At 33.5% G+C, this 17,559-nt stretch overlaps 1 protein-coding gene and 1 long non-coding RNA gene across 2 annotated transcripts in view; one reads left to right on the top strand and one right to left on the bottom strand.

Moving 5' to 3' along the window:
* LOC101742528 (cell surface glycoprotein 1) overlaps positions 1 to 17,559 on the bottom strand; it is an 80,886-nt gene that overhangs the window by 35,200 nt on the left and 28,127 nt on the right. The gene's annotated exons all lie outside the window — the stretch shown is intronic.
* Positions 4,516 to 6,073, top strand: LOC134200239 (uncharacterized). Its single transcript, XR_009975066.1, has 2 exons — positions 4,516 to 5,032; positions 5,124 to 6,073. It is a non-coding gene; the product is annotated as an uncharacterized LOC134200239 (long non-coding RNA).

The following is a 17,559-nucleotide window of genomic DNA, read 5'->3' as shown; positions in this document are numbered from 1 at the left end:
AATCATTTATTGTTAAATGGTTAACCTCAATGGATTTATCGATCGTAATTGTTTTATTAACCATTGTTTTAAATAAAAATACATTTTATAGCTTTTCTCGTCATTTTTAATTATTTGAAATCCTTTAAGTAAGCCTTTTATGATCGCTGTCCCCGTTGTTCGTCAGGAACATCGACCTGCACGATGACCTGGACCGAGAGGCCATCAGTAAGTATTTACAGTCGGCATCAATGCACCAGTTCGATAAAGCGGCTCGACATGAGAATCCTCTCATTGTGGGCGCCGGAAACTACATAGCTGATCCTGCGAACCAAATGGTAAACAGTCGACATTACCCAAAACACGTCGTTTCGATCCTCCCGATCCACTAACGGTGCTTTTAGGTACCTCAAGCACCAGTCATCGTTCTCGTCGAACCTGTCGCTTGCGACGAAAGGACCGGCGAGTAAATTAACCCATAGACACAGCCCACTTAGTTTCTCGCCGGATCTTCTCAGTGGGTCGCGTTTCCGATCCGGTGGTAGATTCTGCGAAGCACGACTCTCGCTAGGGTTCGTGTTAGCAACATCGTCAGGTTTGAGCCCCGTGAACTCACCTACTAATTAAGGTTACGCCGATATGGTCTCTCTAGATCAGCTTAGGTTCCTATCTAAGCTGATGGTCTAGAGAGACCTAAAAAAGTCCTAAAAAAAATCGCTATAATTTGATTTCGTAAGAGAAAAGATGTGCACGAACTTTTGTAAATGTACTACTTGTGCTTAGTATAGCTTAAAAATGGATACTTATGTTTATTTGCTTAAAATTTGTCCATTCGAAAAATCTTCAGGGTTTTTGTTTTTTTTTTATGAATAGTATTGTTTTTGGGTTTAATCTGTTTTCAATTTAACAGTATCGACAATTAGGTTGTATGGTCGAAGATTCTCGAAATTAAAAGTGGAGGAAGGTGCACTTAGTACAGGCATTTAAAAACATTATACAAATAATAATTGTGGTTTTACTCAAACATTGTTTTTTAATTCCTCCGATGAACCTTCATGTAAAGCCGAGTAGAAAGTAAATATAAAATTAGTATCCATTTCACGATACATCTTTATTTCGAAACATCATGTTTATTTTAATTCAGATAATGAATATGAATTTAGTGTTTTTATCTAAATCAACATTGAATAATAAGTAGTGTCGCTGTTTATTGTGATTTTAATTTTAATTAATAAAACTTATATTTATACCACTTTCAAGTTGATAATGCTTTTGATATAATAATATACCACATCCAAATTAGGGATTTATCGTATTGAGATGATTTAAGCATGTGCTTCATTTTGTAAACATTACAAAAATAACTTCTGAGATTATTTTTATTGCTTTTATTGTTGCCATACGAGCAAGTTTCTTATTCCATAAGCGTTTAAATTTTGAAAGTAAGTATGTATTTTAATTTTTGGGTTGAAAACGAGTTGCGAAGCTTTGTGAATTGTTTTATTTTGTTCCTTTAGTGTTTCTTCAGGTTTAAACATATAATAATGGTGGGATATGAACCGTTTAGTATCTGTGAAAGTGCACAAATGTGGGAAATTGAAATGGGGTTTTGCAAAAACTTTCAATATATAAGCACAATTTTACTGAGAATTTATTTCATCACATGTCATGTCGCTTCATTTAATTTCATCCCAATTGATTCATGACTCAAATTAATAAATTTCATCTCATTCCGCTTTAAATTAAATTCGATACAACAGAATATAAGTGTAAAAATTTATAAGCTCGACCATGGCAAAAATGGCATCGCAAAAAGCCAATTACCGTCTTTTTGGCGGGAACGCGAAGAGTGAAGTGAGATTTGTTTTATTTTGTCTTTAAAGTGTTTCTTGAGGTTTAAATGTGGAATAACGGTGATTTATTAACTGTTTAATATATATGAAAGTGCACAAATGTGGGAATATGAAACAAAGCCGCTGGACGTGACTTCTCGGGATCCTCCAAAAAGTCAACTGAAAGAATCTCAGTAAATGACTACCATTTTACCGAGATTATATTTCATCCCATATCATCTCATCTCGTCCATTCATTTAATTTCATTCCATATTATCATTTTTCATAAAAATAAGAATATAAATTTAAATAAGACATAACTTACAGGTCTTAGTTACCAGGTCATAAAATTCCTTCCTTTCCTATTTCTTTAAAAAAAAGAAGTCAATTAAGTACCATACTTAAAAAAAAGAAGTAATAAGGTACTCTATTCTTTGTCATTCAAACTCTTTAAGCTGGGTAGGCTAGGTTGGCAATGACTTAATTTTTTTCGAAATTATGACGCATAGATCGCGTTGCTACGAAACCTGTCAGCGATATGGAATCCAGTGGTTTTGTCTCGCCTTTTACAATCCAAAGCAGTATAATGGATTCATTTCCGAGAACTTCGTGACTGAATGGCGATTGTGACAAAGAACGTAAATAGAACAAAACGTTTTGTAAGAAATTGTTATAAGCACAGTCTTTATTTTTCTTTATGATTAAAAAACAACTATTCATTATGATAAAGAAATCCTGTTGTAGTTTTATTTTTCTTCATAAAAATAGGACTTACTGGCGGTAGGGCATCTTGTGACCCCGTACGGATAGGTACCACCACCCATTTCTGCCCTGAATCAGTAATGCGGTTCTGTTCGAAGGATGGGGCAACCGTTGTACTGTAAAATCTGAGACCTTAGAACTCATGTCTCAGGGTAGGTGGCGGCACTAACGTTGTTGATGTCTATGGGCTCTAGTGATCACTTAACACCAAGTGGGCCGTGAGCTCGTCTACGTATGTAAGCAATAAAAAAAATAGAAATTGTTTTTAGTAAACTGATTTATATAAGGTATATGAAATATGTAGGGAAGTTGTAGAAATATTAACAAAAGAAACAACCGAGGGGGTCAGATGTCTGTTTAATGCTGTTAATAGTCTGGTTCTGAGGCTTGCTCAAGTAATCATTTTCATGCACATCGTTCTGACCAAAGAGATTTTTTTGGGATATCTGCAGACTATTCAAAAACATATTGACCGATTACAAGGGTAGAAAGAAATCAGAGAATGGCAATTAAATAAAAAAGTATTTTTTGTTCAAATACGCATTTACAGTTTCATTGCTGAGAAGAGTCAGTTCCTTTACCAAATAAATATTTACAAAATAATCGCACATTTAAGGCTAGATATAGCTTGATATATCTTGGACATTAAAAAGACGGAAATCTTAAGTTTATCGCGCAATTAAAAAACATACACCAATACCAGGATTTAGGATATTTCGGGGTAAAAAGCAAAGCCTATACTAGTAACTGTTGTGAATTTTAAAATAAACGATAATTAAAGTAAAACAATGAACATTTTATTTTATGGAGAGAGAATGACATTAAGTCGAGTTGACAAGTAAAAGAATAAAACAGAGTTGTGTATAAAAACTATAAAGGTTTGATTCAACAGTAACCCTCTAGTAAAGTAAATCATAGATTAAGCCACTGCTTTTTCTTAGGGATTCCCCAGAATCCCAATAAGTATAATCCGCCAAATTTTTATTTACCTATTTTCGTTGATGTCACCAGAACTTACTTGTATTGTAATATACAGGTACTTCATGTACCATGAAAGATTATCATGGTAATTTCATTTACGAAAACCTTGTAATTGTCATTTCACTTTTGCTAGCAGTTCCTTCTTCAAAGACTGAGGTGGAAAGGTTATTCAGTGTTCTCAAATTTAAAAACTGACAAAAGAAACAGGCTTTCTAATGAAACCCTGAACGGCTTGCTTCATAGAAAGTTCCCAACTTTGCCAGCAAACAATTGCTCAATTTTAGAACCGAACAGTGTTAGGTTGTGCAGCAAAAGAATATAAAAGCAATGCGTCGACTTCCTTGAAAATTCTAATCCTATAGATCTATGATCTTCTGGGGGCGTTTATATTATATATACCTACATTAAATAATATGCTGTGGTTTATTTTCTATATTTTATTTACGCTTTCTATATAAAGGATTTATGAAAGTTGTCTAGGAAATTTTAGGGTAAATTCAAAAGAAACTAGGGTAAAATGTGTTAAAAAAAACGTAAGTGACACTGCTTTGAAGTTTTCAAAATTCCAGGGCCGTAAAACAATCTCAAAAAAAAAAAAAGTTTTCAAAATGTCGTAACGATTTAATTTTTTAAATCGTTTTTTTTCGGTCTTGGTGTGAGTTATTTTACGTTGTAGTATTAATTTAGAGCAACTTTTAGCTTTATGAGAATATTAGACGATTAGACATTGAGAAACTCTGTTTTGAATTCTCTTTAGACATAACTTGGCTCCAATACTTTTTTCTTCGTTAGCGTTTCGTAAGCCTGTGTAACTATTTTCATTTCTTACAGAATGTTTGTTAAAAATCAGCATGCCTCGAAGATCGAAAATGAAATGCTATTTCGGATGCCTTGATAACGGTGAGTTTACACTATTTTCTCGGTATATTATTTGCTAACAGAATTATTATTCATAATATAATTAAATGAATTAGCACCAACTAATGGTCCTTCCTATTTCTGCTGCCTAGCTATCATATATGTTAAGTTTTGATCAAAACAGTCGGTATTAAGTCTCGTACTATCACACACACACCTCAGATAATAAAATTGTCTCGAGTGGGTGGAAGTATTTATGTTTTGCTACTCAGCGTATTATATGCTTATTGTCAAGTGGGCCCGAACTAGTTTTTTGGAATGATCAATCAGTCATGCTTTCCTGTTTAAATAAAATACAGCACAATTGATCTCACATCCAAAGTTAGATGATGGCATTCACGTTTTGTTTCCTGGTGTTTGATAACTAAGTTACACCAAGTGGCCTGTGACCACGTTCATCCTTCTACCCAATATAAAATAATGTTTTTATTTTTGTAGACAAAGGTTTGATAATGACAAAATTTTATGGAAAAATTATAAGGAGCACTAAAATGTCTGAAACATGAAAAGATTGATGCACTATATTGGAACCAGAACGTGTTATGTAATATATTAATTTGTAAGTAAGATTACATTAACACTAAATTTTTCATGGTCGTATTTTTTCAATATTTGTTACATACTTAAGATACTTTGTTTCTCCGTTTCAGAAGAGAAACTGATTCATCAAGGAACGTGAACTCTCAAGGGATCTTAATTTTTTTAAAATATGTTTATAATTGATAAATTAATAATTGAAATAGTTCATAAGAACTAAATTGATGCCAATTTTGTTTTAAAATAGGTTGTTTAGTTCTTATAGTTATAGTATTACGTTTGAATAGTTGTAATTAGTAAGTTAGTAATATATGAAAATACTGATATAAATTTTTGTAAATAACCTTTCGTAAATTCTACGAGAAGATGATTTTAATTAATGATCAAAAGTCAACGGTCTTTAAAAGCATTATTTGCAATTATTTAGATTAACTGTGGAATATATTTGCTAAGTTGTGTTTTCTGTATGAGCAGATATAAATGAAAATGCCCAAACATGATTATGTTTCTTACATTTTCATTATGTGAAATCAATATGCTTGTGACTGAGTATATTAATAATTTATTAAAACTTAAGTGATAGACAGCAACCCCTATGGCACTGCTGAAGTTTATAAGCACTGGTGACCACTTATCATGGGCCGGGTTGCGTGCTCGTCTGCTGTTGAGTGCAATAAAAATTTTCGAAACCCTTTCTATTATTTAGATGTAATATTAGTGTACATTTAATTTGGATTAAAAGATAAATTTACATTTTATGTTTGCATGTGTATGTTTATAATTCATTTGCATGTAACGAACACCAGTTTCTTTTGTAACAAAATGTAAACTAATGGTTTGTAATGAATGTAATTAACTTTAAGATGATTTTCTTTCAATCTGCTGTTTGTTTCATCTAGTATTACCAAAGCTAAAGCATCAGAAACGTCAGAATAGAAATAATTTAGATAGGGAATAAAAGTATAACTAATGTAATCATGTCTAAGATTACTATAAGCGTCATTAAGTACAAACTATCAATATTTAAGAGTACTTTAAATCATCATTACATTTTTTAAACATTTTTTGTTTTTCAAATCATGTAATAAAACGTTTGTGCAGAACAAAATGTCACATGTTATGAACATGATTGTGGGTTAATCGTTTCTTAAATTTCTAAATGTTTATAAGAATGCTAAGAATAATTTAGTATTCACTTTAGTGTGTGTATTATCTCTACAATGCTAGTTTAAATGACAATTATTGTATGACGAAGCATAGGTAGTGTTTATAGATGTAATATTTTCATACAGGGTCATGATCTGTCACGATCAACTTTAAGCAAGAACTGCTATAGTTAAGAAACAAATTTATTAAATTTAATTCAAATTGTCTACTATGTTTGTAATGGAAAGCTGACATGTTTATATTTCGCACAAATGACTTAAGTGACATTGAATGATTTGATTATCTAGACTTAATTAACTTTTAGATAACTTTCGATTTAATGTTATTAAGTACTCTAGTAGGATTAATCTAGATGAGTTATTGTTATTCGAAATTTTATACAATTGTACGTTCATACTATCTTTTAACAGTAAATTGTTTGGGAATATAGGGAAATTAAATAGCTTACAGAGAATTACAGCTTTTTATTTAAAAAAACTGTTTTCTCTCTGTATGAAAAGGTCTTATCGATTAGAATGCTGAACACAATCAAACGTTCTTTAATATTTCATAAGTACTACCGGGAATTTCAGCGATTCTAAACGATAAGATTTTTTCATAAAGAGTTAATTATAAAAAATATTAAAATTACTAAAAAAGCCACCTGGTGGGGGGTAGGGAGACTAATAATCGACAGCAGCGACGCCTGCTGTCCCGGGCTCTAACTAAAGCAAAAATAAAAATGAGAGTTGCGCATCTATCTCAAATATATTAAGTGTATAATCTATGTTACTGAATGTAAGTATTAATAATAACAGTTCCTTTTTTATTTTTTCGGTTACGTAAACCTCATTTTAGTACAGAAGTCATTGAATTGCACCTACAAGGATATAATATCAACTTTTACTTGACAATGAACCGCGGATCGTGGTCAGTTGAACCTCGGCAGAACTTGTTTGTCGAACATTAAACATAGCGCTGGATACACTTTAACCCTTATTAAGGGAACGTTAATTGACATTTGATATTTGACAACCGTGTTTGACAGTTGACAGTCAAGGCATTAATTAAGACAAACCATAGACCTATATACAAACTGTATTTTATACCGGTTGTATAAAAAACTAATAAGTAACTTAAAAAATATAAACATGCCACCAAACCAATACAAAAAATCGATAATGTCCACTAATGTACATATAATAAGCGTCACCTCAATTATAGATGCAAACAATAATGCAAATAGTCAACATTATGAAATAAAAAAGAATAATTGAAAATTAATACAATGCACAAACTATCAAATGCAGATTAAAATAATTACAAACATTTGATTTTTTTTTGACTTATTTCTTAATCCAAAAAAAAGGAAGAGTATAATTTAATGCAATCTTAATTTACATTGTCGCTATTAAATAGTGCAGCACAAGATTTCTTCACTTAACTTTAGTAGCATTTCGCGTTTAAAAATAAGATTATTACATATCAGTGAATTTCTGCGATAAGCTATAGCTTAAGAGTCAGCGAACAGAGCACTAACGGCATTGATCAATTTCGCAAAATCTCAACATTTCCACACAAACTTAAAATGTTCTTATTAATGTACATACGTTTGAGCTGGCCAAAATACTGTTTTTGGGACTTTCAAAAGTCTCTGTTCTGGCCTTGGAATTAATTGCATTACCTGTTTGTATCATTGTATATTTTAACTAATAAAAATTAAGTATACAAAACGTGCAAGTGTAAACGTGTCATTGTGAATTTGAACAACTTCATTATTAAAATTTTATAGCTAGGTAAGTATCGTGCAAAGCGACTAAGGCGTCCACTGTTCACTGCCCAATATATTAGCATAGTTCGATAAACTACCCGCATTTACTAGTAATATTGTGAGTCAGCCAGGGTTGGGACTAAAATCCTGTCCATTTCTGTCACCAATCGACCAAGCACCTCGATTCTAACTTCGTGCTTTTCGTTCATCTAGATCAATAATGACTCTAGAAAAATCCTGACAAGTTTTCTTTTTCGCGGCAATGCGAATGGAAAATGATTTTTCGTAATACCGTAAGTCTGCTGGCCCCTGGTTCTTTGGCTAAAAGACGGCACAAAGATTTGAAAATATACAGCAGCATCAAAATGACAAGCACGCAACTATGCACCGTTATTTCCGCTGCAACCAACCGGATGTGTATCGGTGCGGCCATCTTAAACGAATGTGTTATCGTAATGCGATTATTTATTTAGCAATTTATTTTTTTATTACGTCGAGGCGTTCTTACGCAGTGGTTTTTTAATCGAGCGATTCTTAAAATAGATTGGATTTCCCTGTATGTAATGTTTTGTTACTAAAGTGTTCAACTGAAAATGTTATATTGGGTAATTTGTTTTTTTTTTTAAATTGTTATCATGAATGTTCCATACAGTAGATTTTTATAATATTTTGGGTTACTCTAATATATATAAATGCTGTATTTTTAATCTTTCCAAAAAGGTTTAAGCGGAGCCAAAAATAAGTAGAACTAATTTTAACTTAAAAAAGTGTCCTCGCGTAGTTATATTTTTAAATGATAAGGCAGTTCCTTAAAAATTGAGTGTTGAAATCTAGATTGGCATGAGAGCACACTCAATCTTGAATGTATTTGTAAATAAGCAGTGTGGACACAGAAAGAAAGCCAATTCTAAATGATTTTTTTCGGTCTTCGGTATATGAGTTATTTGGGTATTCTTTAATGATCTAAATTTAGTCACTGCTGGATAAGTCTCACTCATATATAACACCACATTTTATTTATACAAACGCACAGACATCGTTCCACAAGCATGCTCATATATAACTTGCATTTAAAGTACGTAATTCGTTAAGGTCTTGCAACTAGTCTCCGACGGCAGATGGTCGATCGTAAAATTATAAGTTGCATTAAACTATAATATTCAATCGACATGATCTGGCTGGATAGCGGGATACTTCGGCTTTCTTATTACGATACTGGGTCGTTTTCAATTTTGCGGCCAAAAAAGTAACGATTTCATGAACTATACTGAGAGCTTATATCTCAAGATCGGTGGCGCATTTACGTTGTAGATGTCTATGGGTTCCAGTAACCACTTAACACCAGGTGGGCTGTGAGCTTGTCCCCCATCTAACCAATAAAAAAATGCATTTTGGATTTCATTTCATTCGATTACAATATCACACAGTTAATTACGAAAATTGATCTTGTTAACGATCGGTTTGTACGATAAAAGCTTACGTTTACAAAAATATATCGAAATCAGGTGTATTACGACATGTTATAATGAACGTAGGTGAGTTTTTTTTAATTCTTTTTTTAGTGCTTAGTGTTGTAAATACGATTTTTCATTATATGCACGCGTCATTAAGACGTAACACGGATGTAAAGGATTTAGAAGAATAAACTGGCTTTAAGTAAAAACTAATTGCTAAAGTCTCTCTTATGTCTATGAGAATGATATATGTCATGTATATGATAGTAAAAAAGTCGAAATTGTTATCGTATTTGCTTCTATTTCTCTGCTTAGTATTTTCTTTTTAAAATATCTATATACGGATTTGGTTTTGTCTGTATGTTTTGAAAACGGCTACTAAATCAGCATTTTTTTGCAATTTGATTAAAATTGAGATTTTTACTTCATGTCTCAAAGTGGGTGCCGCTATTCACATTCACGTTGTTTATGGGAGTATTTCAGGAAGAAATTATAAAGGACTTGGCTTCGGCCTTAATGAAATTTTTATTTCAGGATATAATATAAATCATATAAGACCTGGCTTCGGCTTTTTTGAAAATTTATTTCAGAAATTATATAGAACAGACAAGGCTGTATGGGCTTAGATCCCCTTGCCTTTCGTAATAAGGAAAAATTGTCCAAAAAAAAATGTCTATGGGAGTCAATTACACCTGGAACCATGAGCTTGATCATCCATAGAGAATATACAAAAAATGAGTGCTTGTTTTGCTATATGGAAATATTTTTTAATTGAAGAATTAAATTTAATGAAATGACTACTATCACCCTTTTCGAAGTAGATTTATCCAATTTATCTGAATTTAACGCTCATGTGTACTCTGAGTGAAGATGCCGGACTATTAGCAAACTATTTCGCTGATAATAGCGTGCCGGTGGATACTTTCATGTTGCTTGGTCATATGGCAGTACATTCTCACAAAAAACCTAACTATTAGATATACTGACTCAATTCGGATAATGACACTTACGGTACATAGCGGTTTGAAAACATTACTAATAACTAAATCTAAGTAATATTTAAGGTCAATGAACCCAAAATATTTCATCGTTGTACTTAACGCTATTCAGTTTACAGAACACTATCTAGGTTCGTAACAGTACATTTTAAGGCTATTTTCAATTTGTTCGGTTTGCAACTAGTAGGTTTCAGACAAAACCTTTTTGTGGTAATCTAATTCGTATTTCTCGGGCGTTAAGAGTGAATATCGGGTATTGATTACGACGTTATTGTAATTCTCTGGTCCTCTGATCAGTTGAGTAATTGTATCGTACAATGCGGTTTTGTTCGCAATAAAAAGAAATTACGTTGCTTTATTGTGTCCAATATTGTGATGTTGTGTAAAACTATTTTTGAATTATCATACTAACAATCCTTTTACTTTCATTATTATGTGTGAATGTTTAGAAATGTTTCCAAACGTCAAATTTCGTTCTTTTCTTAAAATTCATTTTCATTCATTCACTTTCAGATTCATCAACCCCAAATCAGGTTTATTTACGATGTTAAGGCCATATAGATCGGTATTTGAGATCGGAGTATTTACAGCAAAGGTACTGATTGAATCTAGGAATCGATCGTGGAACCTTTCGCGTCACTGGTTACTAGAGATATGGTTGATCAAGTAGAAATAATACTAGGTTATTGGTAGTGTAAACATTGTCCGACATTTTAGGTCCCTTCCCTTCCTTCCTTCACAGGATTAGTTTAAACAAATTTTTATATACGTGTTTGTCAACAAAATTCTTCTAAAGCATTAGAAGGATTTTTATGAAATGATTGTGTGTTTGAGTTGGTCCTTAGATGTTTTAGATTTACAATTGGACCCCACAGCGATGTAATCGGATGAAGTTTTTTTATTTAATTTTTCAAGGCTTAACAAACATTTCTAGTTTCTGTAAAGTAAGTAGACTAAATTTTAAACTAACCAATACAGATTAGCGTGAAGTGTTAAATGCGATGTATATAGAGATTGTTCTCGAAGTCTAAATTCAATAACGAAATACTAGAAAGTACACAAACTAATCTTTGTATAGTAAACTCGTATTTCGTAAAACAGAAATGTAACGTAAAGGTAGTTGGCAATTTCCCCTCCCCCGCGCGTTGCTTCGAGGCCAACGACCCCGTGCGTCAACAGATTTGAATTGCGTTACATCTATGCAAAGCAACAATAATAAGCACACATTAAATCTGATATTCATAATTCAAAATCTGATTCCTTTTATAAATAATCTATTATTAGTATTTTAAAGAGGCCGGTTCCAAACTGGTGGTAGGACCTCTTGTGAGTCCACACGGGTAGGTACCACCGCCCTGCCTATTTCTGCCGTCAAGCAGTAATGCGTTTCGGTTTGAAGGGTGGGGTAGCCGTTGTAACTATATTGAGACCTTAGAACTTATATCTCAAGGTGGGTGGCGCATTTACGTTGTAGATGTCTATGGGCTCCAGTAACCACTTAACACCAGGTGGGCTGTGAGCTCGTCCACCCACCCAAGCAATAAAAAAAAAAAAAACTTCGACGATGCGCAAATAAACATCCCGTTTACATACAAAATATTCCGCAGCCCCGATTATCGAGTACGTTAAATACGTAAATAAATACACATAGAAAGTCCATTCGAAGTTACATCACTATAACTCTCACACGAACAAATATTACAGACAATTTTTATTTATATGGATTATACAATCTGTTTGCCTCGTACGCTTTTGTGCTAAACATATAGATAGTTTGGGTCACTAATTTGAGAAAGGTGTTTTTTTTTATCTACCTGCCCGTACATTCTAGGGGCTATTCTGGCTTCACTATTGCCGGAGAACATGCACACATGGCTCAGCCCGAGAGAATTTGCTAACATCTGCCCTAGGAAGAGATGTGCTTCGCTGAATCTACCACCGGATCGGAATCGTGACCCACTGAGAAGATCCGGTGAGAAACATTTTTTTTATTGCTTAGATGGGTAGTAGAACTTACAGCCCACCTGGTGTTAAGTGGTTACTGGAGCCCATAGACATCTATAACGTAAATGCGCCACCCACCTTGAGATATAAGTTCTAAGGTCTCAAGTGTAGTTACAACGGCTGCCTCACCCTTCAAACCGAAACACATTACTGCTTTATGGTAGAAATAGGCAGGGTGGTGGTAATTTTTTCATAAATAAAAAATTAATTATAATTGCGTAGCTGATTAAAAATATTGCATTGATTGCTATGTTTATTATATGTATATATGTAGGTTTGGTAAGAACGGAACGCATAAAAAAATCCTGATCCATTAACGGTGCTTTTAGGCACCACAAGCACCGGTCACTGTCCTCGTCGAACCCGTCGCTTGCGACGAAGAGCTCGACGAGCGAACTAACCCATAGACACAGCCCACTGAGTTTCTCGCCGGATCTTCTCAGCGGGTCGCGTTTCCGATCCGGTGGTAGATTCTGCGAAGCACTGCTCTTGCTAGGGTCAGTGTTAGCAACTCCGGTTGAGCCCCGCGAGCTCACCTACAAACGTTAGGGTGAAGCTGAAATAGCCTCTCAAGGCTATCAGCATAGGTAGGAAAAAAAAAAGAGTGTGAAATGAAGCGTTAAGATGCGAGCAAGAGTAAATGTTAAGAAAGAAAAAAAAGAGAATGACAGATAAAACAAGACGACGAAGATGGTTAAAGGAGCAAGGCGTAAAAATGGTGTCGTCAGTTAATATTTATATATAATAACAGAGAAGATTTTGGAAGAGAACAACAAAAGTGCAACAGTGGAATAGTTTTATTTTACGCGCCACGATCCCAATTCTAAATTTTATACATATAGTATATATTAGATAGTTGTAAGAATCCAAGAGAGCGCAAATGAAAGTGAACGGTTCTAGTTTTCGATAAATAAAATTTATTGTTACTAGCCGTTGACGTGTTTCATAATGCAATTATGAAATTCCTCCTAAAATAGATCGTAGAATTAAATTGTAAAATATTCCTTTTAATATATTAAATTGTTGAATTTGCGTCTTGGAAACTGAATAATATAAATTTACATTTATTTCTATCTTGTCTACGTACAGTGATTTAAACAGACTTTTAACAGATAGAAATAAATAAAAAGGTATGTTTCAAAATTATTATTATGTATTTCGAAATAATAAGAAAAACAAAGATACGTATCCAGTGCATAGCTTAAAATAGATACATAAATGTACATTGCAACGGAACTATTTACTGTTTCACATGAATACTAGCGGACAGACGTTGTCCTGCAAAAATTCATTCTAGTCGATCAAGCCGTTTAGTTTTAGTATAGATAAATAACCTTTTTACCGACTGCAGCGCCATCTGCGGGGCTGATTTGTGAATCTAAACCATCCAGGCCACTTAAATGCATACAAAACAAATCGGTTCAGCTGTTTAGGAGGAGTTCAGTGACAAACATAATAACTGCTTCTCACGTAATTCAAATAATGGAATGTAATATTTGTTATTTAAAAAATTCGAATATTTCGGACAATTTGTATATTTCATGGAGGTTAAATTATAAATATCCCGTTCAATTAAGTGTCCTCTGTTTTAGTTTTTTTATTTATTATATTCTATAGAAATAAGTAAGACGCGGAATTCAAGTTTTAGAGTTTTTTTATAATCAACTATATGTACATACTATATAACTTTCGTATACATTGAATCAACTCTCAAACCAGTTTCAATTATCCAAGTGAGTCAATGCCATTTAGAATTCCATTAAAATTCTAATACTTATATTGATCTACAGGTATAGTATGTGATAATCACTTTCGCTCGAACATTGCTCGTTTAATCTTGCTATCACTAGCTTTTTTATGCTTGAGGGATCACTTTTGGCCCAGAGGTGGCCAAGTAAGGGCTCAGCCAGGAGGGGTGGGATTTGCTAACAGCTACCCGAGCGCCTTCAAGGGAGACCTAACAACTGAAGAGTAGCTGCTTCGCGATTGAATCTACTACCGGATCGGAATGGCGACCCGCTGGGAAGAGCCGACGAGAAACTCAGCGGACTGATGTTTAGGTTAGGTTGCACGTCGAACTCTTTGCCGAGTCTGACGTTTACGGTTATTGAGGTGTACTCGTATTGAGCGAGCGATACGGCTAGGTCGGTGTTCAAATCCCACAGACAGGTATAATTTTTTTCTATTGAAATACTTACTTGGTTCGCGTTCACGAATATGAATTTCATGATGAAGGAATATAACATCGCATATAATTCAAGTACAGATGTCTTACACATAGACCTAAATAAATATGTCTACACATAGATCTTGAGATGATGGCGTTATGATTTCCGAAGGCTCCGGTAACCACTTAACATCAGATGGGCCGTGTGTTCGTTCCCCTGTCTAAGCAAATCTAATATGAGCTCCACCTATCATCAATGCAATTTTTTTTATTAAAAAACACGACATGCAATTGGTTTGCTTTCAATAATGTCATAGTAAAGTTTATTTTCATCATGTAATTATTGAATCAAACGCCTTATGTTTATTATAAGACTCTTGATTCTCGATCGAAGCTTTCTTTCTATTAACCCAGAATGAAACTATATATAGATTTAGTTTGCATAATTGAAACTTAACATATAGCAAAATGAATGGCAAATTCTAATGTGATAGACCACAAAAATAAATCAAGATATTATTTCTTGATTGACATTATTGTTGATGATTGATATTGATATTATTTCTGTGTGATAGACAGTTCGGTTTCCATGGTGGGCGGTCTTCAAGTCGTGAGCCCGTTTGTCCGCGCTAATTATTGTCGAATTATCCAAGGATCACCTAGTGTACAAACTGTTCGAAAGATAATTTTCACATGTTACATACGATGGATAGAAAATGAGAGGATCACGAGCTAGAAACACGATGCACGACAGCAAATAGCCGATTTCACTGTTTAAACAACTATTTTTGCAATACGAGAAATGTTATATTGAAATCCGCTAAAGACTCCTTCACGAATTCCGTAGATATATTTGTAATCGTGTTTTTTTTTTTTTTTGAAAACTTACGTAAAATGTTACAAGTGACCGTCGGACATTTGCTGATAAATCTATTTAACATTTGTAATACTATATAACATTTTAAAACTTTATTTATGTACGTGCTAAAAGATTTCCACAGAGCATACGAAATTTAGAGCGAAATTATAATTTCAATAAAACAAAATGTCGAACGTCTCCAGTTGCGTTTGTTTGTTAATAAAACATTTCATAAGATTATTTATGTAAAAAATGTATTTAAGAGCTTCTTGGTAACTTGTTCGAGTTAAAACGTAGTGTTTTCACCTCGTTTCTGGTTTGAGGTGCAATGGCCACGCGTCCCGTTGCCGAGGCGCAGCTGACAACCTGCCGACACGCGGGAAAGCAAGCAAGCTATATTCGGTATTTTTACTTCTATCTACTTTCTGATGTCCTGGTATCTCGATGGGCGTTCAAAGCGAATATTCAAGTTTTTATTGCGCAACATCATCAATTAGCAGATCTCTGATGAAGATTTATCGGTGTGTTGAGAAGCTTTCTATGTTGTAGCATGCTAATTGTTTACTGGTACGTAAATATTTGAGAAAATTTGCATCTTATGGATATTTGATTTCAATTTTTCGATTAAAATTTTAGCATTCTTTATTGTATCTATATGATTCGAAACAGTTTCAAATTTCACATAAGTGGTTACATTTATAATTTGATTTTTAATATTGTACATTGAGATATCAATCAGTTGTTAAAATTTTTAGTAAGTCTACAAGATAGAATGTAGTGATTATTACTGTTTCATAAAGCAATTTACGTAATTGTCAAGTTGTATTATTTAATTTGCGGTTATATTTGTTTTTTGCTGAATTCGAGGTCGTTGCTCCAAGATATGTTGTCGTCAATTTGTTCTTCGTCCGATTTGTCCTGGTTGGTGTCTCGAAAAGTGATTTGTGACGTGTTTTTTTACATTGGTCTCCAAAAATAGACGTGTCCTTTACAAATGAAGTTACATACCAATATCTTGTTGCAATTTAGTTCATATAGCTGAGTTTAGCTCATTGAGTTTCTCGCCCTATCTTCTCAGTGGGTCGCGTTTCCGATCCGGTGGTAGATTCTGCGAAGCACTGCTTTTGCTAGGGCCAGTTTTAGCAACACCTGCGTCTTGAGCCCTGACAGCTCACCTACACGCTAGAGCAATGCTGATATAGCCTCTCAAGGCTATCAGCATAGGTAGGGAAAAAAAAGAGTTTATTCCTTACTTTTGTCATGTTGGTCCATTCAGTTTGAGAGATGCCTCTCATGCGACCTTATCGACCTTTAGAAAACTCATCTGCCTTATCTACGTAATTCGACAAGTGTATGTACATTAATGCTTCACAGTCGAAAGAACTAAACTAAATTGAATTTAAAATTTACAAAGATTTTTTATAAATATTTTATGTTATTGTTGTCGCTCGGAAATAATGTTTCTGTATTACATATTACGTTTAGATTAAATTTATTTATTTATTAGGCTCACAATACACATCACAAGCTAAAAGATACATAAAAAACACAAGTAAAAAGAAACAAAATCTGACTTGCAACATATTATGTTATGTGCGCACGACAATCAAGACATAGTGGTGAATTTGTACAACAACGTTCCTTACAATTACGACAAAACAACACGATAACGAAAACCAATCTAACTTATAGTGTAAGGAAAAAAAAATCACAATATAATACATTAAACAATTACATTTAGCTACCTATTACTAACGTGGAGGATGCCCTTGAACATTTTTCTAAACGTAACTCACCTAAATATTGATAACAAAATTGCTCAAGTTACTGTGATTTTCCCGATCACTAAAACAAATTAAGATTTTCCAATCACACAAATTGAATAAATATTAAATTGTGCACAATATTCAAACGTTGCTTACAAACAATACTAATTGTTCGTAACTATGAGAACTGTCAAGTATTGGAAACGTCGGTAATAATGTAATTACAATTACAATACACGAGATCAAATGTAAAATAAGTTTTTAAATTACACTAGAGGTCCCGCAGTAGTCGAAATTCGACTATAATTAATTGGAATTGTAAGTTTGTACACTATTATGATTGTATTTTATACTTCTGTAATCACAAATTTCGCCAAGACTACA

Source organism: Bombyx mori, chromosome 15, assembly GCF_030269925.1.
Source record: "Bombyx mori chromosome 15, ASM3026992v2".
In the NCBI taxonomy this organism is placed as follows: domain Eukaryota; kingdom Metazoa; phylum Arthropoda; class Insecta; order Lepidoptera; family Bombycidae; genus Bombyx; species Bombyx mori.
This window is presented reverse-complemented; position numbering and strand designations above follow the sequence as displayed.